A 15,317-nucleotide genomic window follows, 5' to 3' on the forward strand; every position below is an offset into this window, starting at 1 on the left:
CCTCCTCCTCCTCTTCCTCCTCCCCCCTGGCCTCAGGCCACCCACACTGAACCGACGGTATGACACTTGTACAGGTACTACCGTCTACAACGCATGATAGCAGCTCCTGTTCTTCCTCCTCCTCCTCCTCCTCTCCCTCATTGTCCCCCAATGCACGTTGGGATGAGATGAGGCTGGACTGTGTGTAATCGCCCGCTACGGCTTCTTGATCCATCTCATCATACTATGGCTGCAATGCCTCCTCTTTAATTCTCTGCAGAGAGCGTTGCAAAAGACAGACAAGTGGGATGCTGACACTAATGATGGGTCATCGCCACTCACCATCTTGGTGGCCTCCTCAAAGTTTGTCAGGATGGTACATATGTCAGACATCCAGGTCCACTCCTGAGGTCTTATGTGTGGAGTCTGACCTGAATATCGATGGCCTTGTTGCAGCTGGTACTCCACAACTGCTCTCTTCAGCTCACAAATCCTTTGCAACATGTGGAGGGTAGAGTTCCAACGTGTGGGGACATCACACACCAATCGGTGAGCCGGAAGCAGCAAACGCTGCTGCAACACAGCAAGGGCGGCGGAAGCTGTAGCCGACTTGCGAAAATGAGCTGACAGGCGGCGTACTTTCACGAGTAGATCTGGCAACTCGGGGTACGATTTAAGAAACCGCTGAACCACGAGGTTAAGCACATGAGCCAGGCATGGTACGTGTGTGATCTCACCTCGCCTCAGAGCCGCCACCAGGTTACGGCCATTGTCACACACGAATATGCCAGGATGTAGGTTCAGCGGTCTCAGCCACAGATCTGCCTGCTCTTTCACAGCTGTCCACAACTCACAAGCAGTGTGAGGTTTATCACCTAAGCTTATGAGTTTCAGCACAGCCTGTTGCCGCTTGGCGGAGGCAGTACTGCAATGCTTCCAGCTTGTAACTGATGTGGTGATATCTGAGATGAAGGCTGAACATGAGGAGGAGGAGGAGGAGGATGCGCAGGAGCTGTACACTGTGGGGGCAACTCTGACTGACATAGGGCCCGCAATCCTCGGTGTGGGGAGGATGTGTTCCGTCCCAAGGTCCTACTGGGTCCCGGCTTCCACTATGTTTACCCAGTGTGCCGTCAGAGAGATGTACCGTCCCTGGCCACAAGCACTTGTCCACGCGTCCGTTGTCAGGTGGACTCTCCCAGTAACTGCGTTGTTGAGGGCACGACAGATGCTTTGGGACACGTGCTTGTGTAGTGCAGGGATGGCACACCGGGCAAAATAGTGTCGGCTGGGGACCGAGTACCGAGGGACGGCCACTGCCATAAGATTGCGGAAGGATTCCGTCTCCACCAGCCTAAAAGGCAGCATTTTTAAATGCAAGCTGTCGTGAAATGTGCGAATTTATGACTGTGGCCTGTGGGGCGTTAGCTGCGAATTTCCGCTTTCGTTCAAAGGTCTGGGATATGGACAATTGAATGCTGCAGTGGGACGTGGACGTGGACGTTGATGCTGTTTCTTGAGAAACTGCCATAACAAGTGAAGACTGAGAGGAGGGGGCATCTTTACATGCAGTATGGACAGGGGATTGCCTTGCACACACAAAAGGGGGTTCTATTGCATGCACAACAGTGGAAGAAGCAGTGGTGACACCCGCTGACACTGGTCGTGGACCCTGGGTTTCGCCCCACAAAGTCGGGTGCTTTGCTGCCATGTGCCTGATCATGCTGGTGATGGTCAGGCTGGTAGTTTTGTCACCCCTGCTGATGCTGGCATGGCAGGTGGAACATATGGCCTTTTTGGGGTTATCAGCAGAGTCTTTAAAAAAATTCCAGACTCTGGAAGACCTACCGCTATTACTGGCAACGTCCCTCGTGTTTGTGTTACGGGGAACGGTTGCCTGCCTTCTGTCTGCGGCCACCACACTGCTTCTTCCTGCCTGTTGGGGTACTCTGCCTCCCTCCCCCTGTGTGCTGCTGGCCTCACTCTGCATGTCCTCCTTCCACGTTGGGTCAGTTACTAGATTATCCACCACCTCCTCCTCTTCCACTTGCGCACCACGATCCTCCTCCTCACTTCCTGGCAATTGTGTCTCGTCATCGTCCACCTCTTGTGACAGATTGCCAACGTCGACTTCCTGTGGCCGTGGCTGTTCAAATATTTGGGCATCGCAACATGGGATCTCCTCTTCCACCACTTCAAGCGTATCAGGCGAGGGGCCCAAATAAGGAAATGGACCAGTGAACAGCTCTTCAGAGTGTCCAAGTGTGGGATCACTTGCTGTCTGACGACACTCGGCATGGTGGGAGGAAGGAGCATCAGGGTGAGGAGGAGTATGCGGTCGAGACTCACGGCTACTAAGAGTTGACCGTGTGGAAGACAGACCGGAGGTGGTGGTGCCCAGGTAACTGGAAGTATTATCTGCTATCCAATTAATAACCTGTTCACACTGATCAGTTCTCAATACTGGTGTTGTTCTGTGCTTCCCTAGTAATTCGGTCAAGAAGTGGGAGCGAGAAGATGTGGCTGTTGGTTGTGGCACATTTTCACCTTGGCCACGGCCCCGTCCTCTGCACGAACCATCACAAGAATGTCCACTTCCACGTCCCTTGCCACGCGCCTTGCACATTGTAAATGAAGTAAAATAGCTTACACTTGCACTATCAATGGAAAAAGGGTAATAAAGAGTAGATTAGAACCGTGGAAGAGGAAAGCCACAGTTATTGTTTTCTGGGGTATACCACACTTTTTTAAATAGAGATATTTGCGGCTGAACAGTGAGCGACACACTCAAACTGCTTTTTTTTTAGATACCAAAGGCCCAAAACTGGATAGTACAGCGATTTGACCCGTGGAACTGCGAAACCACACTGGGATGTCGGGCCTACACAAGACTATTTTCAACAGATATATTTTTGTGTCACAACAGTCAAGAGACACTGCTGTTTTTCTTTACGGAAAAAACTACCATAACCTGAATAATAGAGATTTTTTACCGTGTGATGGCAAAACCACAGTTATTGTTTACTGGGGTATACCACACTTTTTTAAATAGAGATATTTGCGGCTGAACAGTGAGCGACACACTCAAACTGCTTTTTTTTTAGATACCAAACGCCCAAAACTGGATAGTACAGCGATTTAACCCGTGGAACTGCAAAACCACACTGGGATGTCGGGCCTACACAAGACTATTTTCAACAGATATATTTTTGTGTCACAACAGTCAGGAGACACTACTGTTTTTCTTTATGGAAAAAATGACCAAAAGCTGAATAATAGAGATTTTTTACCGTGGGATGGCAAAACCACAGTTATTGTTTACTGGGGTATACCACACTTTTTAAATAGAGATATTTGCGGCTGAACAGTGAGCGACACACTCAAACTGCTTTTTTTTTAGATACCAAAGGCCCAAAACTGGATAGTACAGCGATTTGACCCGTGGAACTGCGAAACCACACTGGGATGTCGGGCCTACACAAGACTATTTTCAACAGATATATTTTTGTGTCACAACAGTCAGGAGACACTACTGTTTTTCTTTACGGAAAAAACTACCAAAACCTGAATAATAGATATTTTTTACCGTGGGATGGCAAAACCACAGTTATTGTTTACTGGGGTATACCACACTTTTTAAATAGAGATATTTGCGGCTGAACAGTGAGCGACACACTCAAACTGCTTTTTTTTTAGATACCAAAGGCCTAAGACTGGATAGTACAGCGATTTGACCCGTGGAACTACGAAACCACACTGGGATGTCGGGCCTACACAAGACTATTTTCAACAGATATATTTTTGTGTCACAACAGTCAGGAGACACTACTGTTTTTCTTTACGGAAAAAACTACCAAAACCTGAATAATAGAGATTTTTTACCGTGGGATGGCAAAACCACATTTATTGTTTACTGGGGTATACCACACTTTTTTAAATAGAGATATTTGCGGCTGAACAGTGAGCGACACACTCAAACTGCTTTTTTTTTTTAGATACAAATGGCCCAAAATGGATAATACAGAGGTTTGAACCGTGGAAGTGCAAAACAACACTTCTGTTTTTCTAGCCTACACCAGACTATTTTCAACAGTTATATTTGTGTCTGAAAAATCAGAGACACGCTTTTTTTTTTGGGGGGGGGGGGGCACCAAAAGGTTAATAAGACGGGTATTTGTACAGTGTGAAGGAGGAAAAAAAAGGAGGATTTAGATGAAAAAAAAAGGATTTTTCCTGGCCCCCGACACCTGGTGCTAAGTCCAGCAATTTCAGCAACAGGAGCACACAGGACTGTAATGCAGCGTTTGCTGGTATAACCACTGTGTCTCCTATACAGCCTGCCTGCCTGGAATCTGGGATGGATATTAGTCCTGAAAAGGACTGTTTGTTTGTTCTGGCAGCCTTTACAGACCCTACACTAACTATTTTGCAGTTTATATCTCTCCCTAAATCAGCAGCGCTGTCCCTACACTGTCTAATCCGGAGTGACTGTGTCCAAGATGGCGGCACCCCGTTTTAAATACTTGAGGTGACGCTGTGCGGCCAGCCAATCACTGTAATGCCCACAACCAACATGGCTGCAGCATTTCAGTGACTGGCTGGCAATCCCTGCATGTTCATTGGCTCTGTAAAGAGCGCCAAACATGCAGGGCGGAGACCCGAGCTCCCGCCCGAGTAACCCAGAAATGCTCGGTGCTCGCCGAACATCCCGAGTAGCGTGATGCTCGGGCGAGTACCAAGCAGTGTCGAGCATGTTCGCTCAACACTAATCTTTAGTCATAAACGTCTTAAAAATATCTCACTGCACATCGCAAATTGTCTCTTCAGAGAGGAAGAGGACCAGAACTCTAGTGCTACCTACAGGAAGTAGCAATTCTAAAAGTCAACAGTGACCCTTTAACGAGCCTTATCACATGACTAAGGATATAAGACAGAACCAGAAACTCAATTTGCAGACACTGTGTTTCGGGGTACTTCCTATCGTCAGTGCAAAGTGTGAGTTCTGGTTTGGCTGGGTGAGAGTGTCAGACAGTATCTAAGGGGTAACATTTTTCCTTGCGGACAGCGACATGTTAAGCATGTCACGGTGAGGAGACTTTTAAAGCTGCAATGCTCCTCAGTGTCTGCAAATTGAGTTTCTGGTTCTGGCTTATTTCCTAAGTAGTGATGAGCGAGCACTAAAATGCTCAGGTACTCGTTGTTTGAGTCAAGAAAATTGGAATGCTCGAGTGCTCGGACCGAGTAATGAGCCCAATGTAAGTCTATGGGAAACTCGAGTATTTTTCAGGCGGCTCCTCCCGGCAGTCGGCAGAGGGCCTAAAAATTGCCCAAATTGATGGGAACAGTGCTCAAATTACATGGGAGCAGCATGGGGAAGACCCCTGGAAGCATTTCTGATGCCGAGGTCACTGCTGTCAACAATGTTGTCAGAGGTATTGCGCCACTTTTACGGAATCACAATAAAACATGCAAAAACTAAACCAAAATGGATTTTCCTCGAAAATATGTTAAGGAACATCATTTCCAGGGTAATGACTTGTATATAAGGCAACATAAATAACCCCCCAAAAATGCTCATCCACACCTTGTGCTATGTTCACATGTAGAGTTTTTGAAGCGTTTTTGCGCTTTTGCATTGCTTTCAACCAAGACAAATACATTCTCTGGGAAATGTAATTTTAACATTTTACAGTCTTATCTGGCCATGTGGTGTGTGACACATCATAAGACACATGCATACAGTGCTGAAAAGACATGGGAACAGCATGGGGAAGACCCCTGAAAACATCTCTGACTCCCAGGTCACTGCCTAAAAGTGTACCAATCATAAGTAGTGTTGAGCGATACCTTCCGATATCAGGAAATATCGTATCGGATTGGATCGGGCCGATACCCAAAAAGTATCGGATATCGCCGATTCCGATACCGGAAACCAATGCAAGTCAATGGGACACAAATATCGGAATGAAAATAAACACTTTCTTTCCTTGTAGGTTAATTCTACATGAAGTAAAACAACTAAGAATAATGTAGAATGACATGAAAAGCCGGCAATTCATCAGCGGCATTCACCGGTACCCGACAATTTACAACAGAAAGAATAGAGCTTCACACATAGATTAGATAGATAGAAACATGTCAGTCACATATCTATGAAGTACAGTGATAGTGTTGCTTACAGAACTTGTCATTTAGTGTAAAGGATTTATTTAAAAAAATAATAGTGTTTTCATGCACCGTCTCTTTAAAAAAGCCAGCCGGCAATTCAGCATCTGTACCCGACAATTTAGAATAGAAAGAATAGAGCATCACACATAGATTAGATACATAGAAACATGTCAGTCACATATATATGAAGTACAGTGACAGTGTTGCTTACAGAACTTGTCATTTAGTGTAAAGGATTTATTTAAAAAAATAATAGTATTTTCATGCACCGTCTCTTTAAAAAAGCCGGCCGGCAATTCAGCATCTGTACCCGACAATTTAGAATAGAAAGAATAGAGCATCACACATAGATTAGACACATAGAAACATGTCAGTCACATATATATGAAGTACAGTGACAGTGTTGCTTACAGAACTTGTCATTTAGTGTAAAGGATTTATTTAAAAAAATAATAGTGTTTTCATGCACCATCTCTTTAAAAAAGCCGGCCGGCAATTCAGCATCTGTACCCGACAATTTAGAATAGAAAGAATAGAGCATCACACATAGATTACATACATAGAAACATGTCAGTCACATATATATGAAGTACAGTGACAGTGTTGATTACTGTACTTGTCATTTAGTGTTAAAATAAAGGATTTATTTAAAAAAAAATTGGCGTGGGGTTCCCCTTAATTTTAGGCTCTAGCGGAGGTTAAGCAGACAGCTGGGGCAAATGTTTGAAGCCTGGGAAGGGGGTAATACCCACGGAGCTTCCCAGGCTACTAATATCAGCCCCCAGCTGAATACCTAGCCTTTACTAGCTATTAAAATGGGGGACCCCCCCAAAAAAAATAACGTGGGGTCCCCCCTAATTTAATAGCTAGCAAAGGCTAGACAGACAGCTGGGGGCTGATTTTAATAGCCCAGGAAGGGTGCCATGAATATTGGCCCCCTCCCAGGCCAGAAACACCAGCCGTCAGCCGCCCCAGAAATGGCGCATCCATAGGATGCACCAATTCTGGCACTTAGCCTCACTCTTCCCACTGCCCTGTAGTGGTGGCACTGGGGTAATAGGGCTGGGGTTGATGTCAGCTTATAATGCCCGCTGACATCAAGCCCAGGTTAGTAATGGAGAGGCGTCTATAAGACACCCCCATTACTAACCCCATAGTCAAAGTTACAAAAAAACACAAACACCCAGAATAAAGTCCTTTAATTGAAATAAACACACAATTCTTTAATGTTCTAAATTAAACTATACTTACCATCATGCCCATTCCAGCTGAAGCCAACGATCTCCTGCAATAAAGGTAAAATAATAAAGCAACCTCATCCTTACCTTTCCAAGGTTCCCACGACGGCTCCAGCTCTGCTACATCGAGATGACAGGCTGGACTGCAGCAGAACGCTGCCATTCAGCCTGTCATCCCGCAGACACTGAGAAGCGCAGGCATACTTGCACTCCTCAGTGTCTGGCTGTGACGGCATAAAGATGAGCCGAGGTCATGTCCAATGAACTCAGCTCACCTCATGCACGTCACTGACAGCGTGGGAAAATTCTCCTGCACTCAGCGCTTCAGCGTGAGAATTCTCCCACGCTGTCAGTGACATACATGAGGTGAGGTCATGTCCAATGAACTCAGCTCACCTCATGCACGTCACTGTCAGCGTGGGAAAATTCTCACGCTGAAGCGCTGAGTGCAGGAGAATTTTCCCACGCTGTCAGTGACGTGCATGAGGTGAGCTGAGTTCATTGGACATGACCTCACCTCATGCACGTCACTGACAGCGTGGGAAAATTCTCCTGCACTCAGCGCTTCAGCGTGAGAATTTTCCCACGCTGTCAGTGACGTGCATGAGGTGAGCTGAGTTCATTGGACATGACCTCGGCTCATCCTTATGCCGTCACAGCCAGACACTGAGGAGTGCAAGTATGCCTGCGCTTCTCAGTGTCTGCGGGATGACAGGCTGAATGGCAGCGTTCTGCTACAGTCCAGCCTGTCATCTCGATGTAGCAGAGCTGGAGCCGTCGTGGGAACCATGGAAAGGTAAGGATGAGGTTGCTTTATTATTTTACTTTTATTGCAGGAGATCGTTGGCTTCAGCTGGAATGAGCGTGATGGTAAGTATAGTTTAACTTAGAACAATAAAAAATTGTGTGTTTATTTCAATTAAAGGACTTTATTCTGGGTGTTGTGTTTTTTTAAATACTTTACTAGAAATTCATGGTGGTCATGTCTAATATTGGCGTGACCCCATGAATTTCGGGCTTAGGGCCAGCTGATAATGCCAAGCTGGCCTTAACCCCTTTATTACCCAGTGAGCCACCGCACCAGGGCCCTGGATGAGTTGGGTACAGCGCCAGAAGATGGCGATTCTATGAACGCGCCATTTTCTGGGGCGGCTGCGGACTGCAATTTGCAGCGGGTGGGGCCCAGAAAGCTTGGGCCTCCCAGGGCTGCGGATTCCAGCTCCCAGCTGCCTAGTTGTACCTGGCTGGGCACAAAAATAGGGCGAAGCCCCACGCATTTTTTTTTTTAATTATTTCATGAAATTCATGGAATAATTAAGAAAAAAAGGGCTACCCTATATTGTTGTGTCCAACCAGGTACAAATAGGCAGCTGGTGGTTGGGGGCAGCCCGTTCCTGCCTGCTGTACCTGGCTGGACACAAATATAGTGCGAAGCCCCACGTCAATTTTTTTTTAATTATTTCATGAAATAATTTTTTTAAAAAAGGGCTTCCCTATATTGTTGTGTCCGGCCAGGTACAAATAGGCAGCTGGTGGTTGGGGGCAGCCCGTTCCTGCCTGCTGTACCTGGCTGGACACAAATATAGGGTGAAGCCCCACATCAATTTTTTTTAAAATAAATCCTTTATTTTAACACTAAATGACATTTGAGGAGTTAATAAAGATGCAGTCCCTAAATTATTATTTATTTTTTAATTAATTTTTCCCAAAACTTTTGACGTGGGCTTCGCCATATTTTTGTATGCCAGCCAGGTACAGCATCCAGCTTCTATGAACGCGTCATTTTCCGGGGTGGCTGCAGACTGCAATTTGCAGCGGGGGGGGGGGGCAGAAAGCTTGGGCCTCCCTGCGCTGCAGATTCCAGCCCCCAGCTGCCTAGTTGTACCTGGCTGGACACAAAAATAGGGAGAAGCTTCACGTATTTTTTTTTTTAAATTATTTCATGAAATTCATGAAATAATTAAGAAAAAAAGGGCTTCCCTATATTGTTGTGCCCAACCAGGTACAAATAGGCAGCTGGTGGTTGGGGGCAGCCCGTTCCTGCCTGCTGTACCTGGCTGGACACAAATATAGTGCGAAGCCCCACGTCAATTTTTTTTAAATTATTTCAGGAAATTCATGAAATAATTAAAAAAAATTGATGTGGGGCTTCGCCCTATATTTGTGTCCAGTCAGGTACAGCAGGCAGGAACGGGCTGCGCCCAACCACCAGCTGCCTATTTGTACCTGGTTGGACACAACAATATAGGGAAGCCCTTTTTTTCTTAATTATTCCATGAATTTCATGAATTTAAAAAAAAAATACGTGGAGCTTCGCCCTATTTTTGTGTCCAGCCACGTACAACTAGGCAGCTGGGGGCTGGAATCTGCAGCGCAGGGAGGCCCAAGCTTTCTGGGCCCCACCCGCTGCAAATTGCAGTCCGCAGCCGCCCCGGAAAATGGCGTGTTCATAGAAGCACCATCTTCTGGCGCTGTACCCAACTCATCCAGGGCCCTGGTGGGGTGGCTCACTGGGTAATAAAGGGGTTAAGGCCAGCTTGGCATTATCAGCTGGCCCTAAGCCCGAAATTCATGGGGTCACGCCAATATTAGACATGACCACCATGAATTTCTAGTAAAGTATTTAAAAAAAACACAAACACCCAGAAAAAAGTCCTTTAATTGAAATAAAGACACAATTCTTTATTGTTCTAAATTAAACCATACTTACCATCACGCCCATTCCAGCTGAAGCCAACGATCTCCTGCAATAAAAGTAAAATATTAAAGCAACATCATCCTTACCTTTCCATGGCTCCCACGACAGCTTCAGCTCTGCTACATCGAGATGACAGGCTGGACCGCAGCAGAACGCTGCCATTCAGCCTGTCATCCCGCAGACACTGAGAAGCACAGGCATGCTTGCGCTCCTCAGTGTCTGGCTGTGATGGCATCCCGATGAGCCGAGGTCATGTCCAATGAACTAGGCTCACCTCATGCACGTCACTGACAGCGTGGGAAAATTCTCACGCTGAAGGGCTGAGTGCAGGATAATTTTCCCACGCTGTCAGGGACGTGCATGAGGTGAGCTGAGTTCATTGGACATGACCTCACCTCATGCACGTCACTGACAGCGTGGGAGAATTCTCACGCTGAAGCGCTGAGTGCAGGAGAATTTTCCCACGCTGTCAGTGACGTGCATGAGGTGAGCTGAGTTCATTGGACATGACCTCGGCTCATCTTTATGCCGTCACAGCCTGACACTGAGGAGCGCAAGCATGCCTGCGCTTCTCAGTGTCTGCGGGATGACAGGCTGGATGGCAGCTTTCTGCTGCGGTCCAGCCTGTCATCTCGATGTAGCAGAGCTGAAGCTGTCGTGGGAACCATGGAAAGGTAAGGATGAGGTTGCTTTATTATTTTTCTTTTATTCCAGGAGATCGTTGGCTTCAGCTGGAATGGGCGTGACGGTAAGTATGGTTTAATTTAGAACAATAAAGAATTGTGTCTTTATTTCAATTAAAGGACTTTTTTCTGGGTGTTTGTGTTTTTTTTAAATACTTTACTAGAAATTCATGGCGGTCATGTCTAATATTGGCGTGACCCCATGAATTTCGGGCTTAGGGCCAGCTGATAATGCCAAGCTGGCCTTAACCACTTTATTACCCAGTGAGCCACCGCACCAGGGCCCTGGATGAGTTGGGTACAGCGCCAGAAGATGGCGCTTCTATGAACGCGCCATTTTCCGGGGCGGCTGCGGACTGCAATTTGCAGCGGGTGGGGCCCAGAAAGCTTGGGCCTCCCTGCGCTGCAGATTCCAGCCCCCAGCTGCCTAGTTGTACCTGGCTGGACACAAAAATAGGGCGAAGCCCCACGTATTTTTTTTTTAAATTATTTCATGAAATTCATGGAATAATTAAGAAAAAAAGGGCTTCCCTATATTGTTGTGTCTGGCTAGGTACAAATAGGCAGCTGGTGGTTGGGCGCAGCCCGTTCCTGCCTGCTGTACCTGACTGGACACAAATATAGGGCGAAGCCCCACATCAATTTTTTTTAATTATTTCATGAATTTCCTTAAATAATTTAAAAAAAATTGACGTGGGGCTTTGCGCAGGGAGGCCCAAGCTTTCTGCCCCCCCCCCCCTGAAAATTGCAGTCCGCAGCCGCCACGGAAAATGGCGCGTTCATAGAAGCTGGATGCTGTACCTGGCTGGCATACAAAAATATGGCGAAGCCCACGTCAAAAGTTTTGGGAAAAATTAATTAAAAAATAAATAATAATTTAGGGACTGCATCTTTATTAACTCCTCAAATGTCATTTAGTGTTAAAATAAAGGATTTATTTAAAAAAAAAAATGGCGTGGGATCCCCCATAATTTTAGTCTCTAGCGGAGGTTAAGCAGACGGCTGGGGCAGATGTTTGAAGCCTGGGAAGGGGGTAAAACCCACGGAGCTTCCCAGCTACTAATATCAGCCCCCAGCTGAATACCTAGCCTTTAATAGCTATTAAAATGGGGGACCCCCCCAAAAAAAATGACGTGGGGTCCCCCCTATTTTAATAGCTAGCAAAGGCTAGGCAGACAGCTGGGGGCTGATATTAATAGCCCAGGAAGGGTGCCATGAATAATGGCCCCCTCCCAGGCTAGAAACACCAGCCATCAGCCGCCCCAGAAATGGCGCATCCATATGATGCGCCAATTCTGGCACTTAGCCTCGCTCTTCCACGCTGCCCTGGTGCGGTGGCAGGGGGTAATAGTGGTGGGGTTCATGTCAGCGCCAGCTGCCATGAAGCCCAGGTTAGTAATGATGGGCGTCTATGAGACACCCCCATTACTAACCTACAAAGTGTTAAAAAGAAAAAACACACTACACCCAGAAAAAAATACTTTATTTGAAATAAAACACACAATTTTATTTAATTCTTAGTTTACTAAAAATAATAGTTACCTGTCCACGTTCCTGCGCTGATCTCCCATGCACAGCTGTCACATCTGGAGATGGTGACAGCTGTGCATGGCTGCTGTAAGCTCACGATGCCGGGAACACGTCCGCTCCCGGCAGCAGGAGCCACTGACTGAGGTCACCGGAGTGCATTCAGGCAGCGCAGCTCCGGAGACCTCCTTTATGGCAGTGCTGTACCGTGGGAATTTCTCACGATACAGCAGGGCCGTAAAGCAGCTAACCGGAGCAGTGCTGCCTGAACTCCGGCGAACCCGCTTATGCAATGACGGGGCTGCTTTACGGCCCCGTCATTCTAGCGGCGGCAGCGGTTCAGAGCGGTCACATTCTATGTGGCTGCTCTAAACTGGAGATCTTCGTGGGACACTCGTGGACTACTACGGAGGGGTAAGGATAAGGTTGTGGTTTATTATTTTATATTTTATTACAGGAGATCGATGGCTTCGGGGAATTAGGTGTCTAGGTGAGTATAGGTGTAGTTTTTTATTTTTTACTTTATTTTAGGTGGCGATCGGCGGGGACAGGTAATGTATGAACTAATTTATTGTAGGTAACCACTGGCCACCAATGACATGTATTTAAAATTTATTGGGGCACAGTAGGGCAATTTAAATAGCAGGATCAGGCTGATGGGAACTACTGCTCCCATCAAGCTGATCCTGCTGGCACGAGTGGACGGGGGACAGACATAGGCCGATGGGAGTAGTAGTGTCACATCGGCCTATGTCTGCCTGCACGCACACACCCGCACACATCGCAGACACCGCGCACACCCGCACACACTCGCAGACACCGCGCACACCCACACACACCCACAAACATCGCACAGACACCGCGCACACACACGCAGACATCGCACACACACCCCGCACACACACGCAGACATCGCACACACACCCCGCACACACACGCGCACACACACTAATCATGACCGGTCTGATGGTCTGGGAGGTGAGGCTGACCTGTGCGGCCGTGGGAAAGTTCATGTGAGTTCATGCAGTCAAGCATGAACTCACATGAACCCTCTGAGGGCACCGCGGCTATTTCAAATGAACAGCTGATCGGCATCACCTGATACCTCAGCTGTTCATTTGAAATAACCGGCGGGAAAGCGCAGCACAGAACGGGAAAGCCGGCGGTGAAGTCTTTTCACTGCCGGCTTCCCCGCCCGGGTCCTTCGCTCCTTGGTGCTGCGCTCCCCGCCCGGTCCTAACTTACGATCGGGATGGGAGGTGGCGAGGGGAGCGGAGGATCGGGGTGGGAGGCTGCGGGGAAGCAGTATGGGGCTGTGTGATTGTTTAAAAGCCGGGGGCTTTTTACCGCGCGCCGGCTTTTAAACAATCAGGAGAATTCTCCCCCGCTGGGATGGCATTCTGATGACAGGTTGGATCTCAGCTGAGCGCTGCGATCCAGCTTGTCATCCTTCAGAGACACTGCAGAGCACAGGCATTATGGGAACTTCCGATTCCGGTATTCGATATTGTAAAAGTATCGGAATTAAGTATCGGAATTCCGATACCGTGAATATCGGCCGATACCCGATATTTCAGTATCGGAATGCTCAAAACTAATCATAAGTGATCCTTGGCACATGCGTAGATGCCTCCAGTTATGCACTTGTCTTTGCAGACTTTCAAAAATCACTGTCCAGGTCCTTGTCCCAGCGCAGCGTTCAGTTGACCCTATCCCATTCCTTGGAATGCAAGCACAAGTATGCAGCCAGCCACCCACCCACCTACAGGCTGCAATAGTAATCTGCCAGATTTCTGGGCAGCTGCTTGCACTTGAAATATGGCCTTTTAGGCTCGTGGAGGCGGAAGCTGTCCATAACCTCATGGCGGCGCCGGCCGGGTATCCATACTCTGTCCCCAGCCGCCACTATTTCCCCCGGTGTCGTCTCCGCCTTCCACAAGCACGGGTCCCACAACGTTACCAGTGCCCTCTCCAGTGGACATAAGTGGGAAGGACCGCCTAACCACAAACAAATGAATGTGGCCAGGGACGGTACATCTCATTAGAGCCAAGTTTACAGTAAAAAAGCAGCCATAAAGTGTCGGGGAACCTTACCACACACGTTTCTTAGCCAGGGCTGTTTCTCGGCAATGGCAGCCCATCCAACATCAGCTCGCACTTGTCGGTCGTGCTTCGACACACAAACATCTTTCTTTGCGCCTTTATTTTCATGACTACAGAGTTGGGCAATGGCCTGATCTGTAATGCAGTTTGAGAAATAACATGCATAAGCACGTACAATACACATTTAAAAAGCAGCCATAAAGTGTCCGGGAACCTTCCCACACACTTTTCTTAGCCAGGGCTGCTTCTCGGCAGAGTTGGACGGGCCCACCAGAGAACCGGAGACTCCTCTGGTGGGCCCTGGCTTCTCCTTCAGGAGAGTTCATAGTGCTGAGGTGAGGCCATGATGATGATAGAGGCCACCATCTGCTTAGCTTTCTGTTACTTGGAATGCAAGCGCAAGTATACAGCCACCCACCCACAGACCACAATAGTAAACTGTCAGATTTCTGGGCAGCTGGTTGCACTTGAAATGTGACAATTTAGGCTCGTGGAGGCGGACGCTGTCCACAACCTCATGGCGGCGGCAGCCAGGTGTCCATACTCGGTCCCCAGCTGCCAATATTTCTCCCGGTATCGTCTCCGCCTTCTACAAGCGCGGGTCCCTGAACATTACTGCTGGTACTTTTCTGTGGGAATTTGCTTGCCTCCTACTAGCCTGGAATATTTCCAGTAAACTATAGTACAACGCTATGGTATTAGCATTGCCTCCAGTACAAGTAGCGAAGCCATCTCCAATTTCCTTTTCAGGAATTTTATTTGGTAGACTGAGTGGCTGCCCAAATACATTAGTTTCTCACAAAGGAGCTGAAGATAGAGTGGTAGTAGGTGCAAGTTTCTCCAGCCTGTTAGATATCAGAGGGTGAACGGCAGCACATTGGCTCAGTGGTTAGCACTGAACCCTTGCAGCGCTGGGATCCT

This window comes from Phyllobates terribilis, unplaced genomic scaffold (genome assembly GCF_046119375.1).
Source record: "Phyllobates terribilis strain yellow unplaced genomic scaffold, ASM4611937v1 Scaffold_3__8_contigs__length_932513732, whole genome shotgun sequence".
Taxonomy (NCBI): Eukaryota; Metazoa; Chordata; class Amphibia; order Anura; family Dendrobatidae; genus Phyllobates; species Phyllobates terribilis.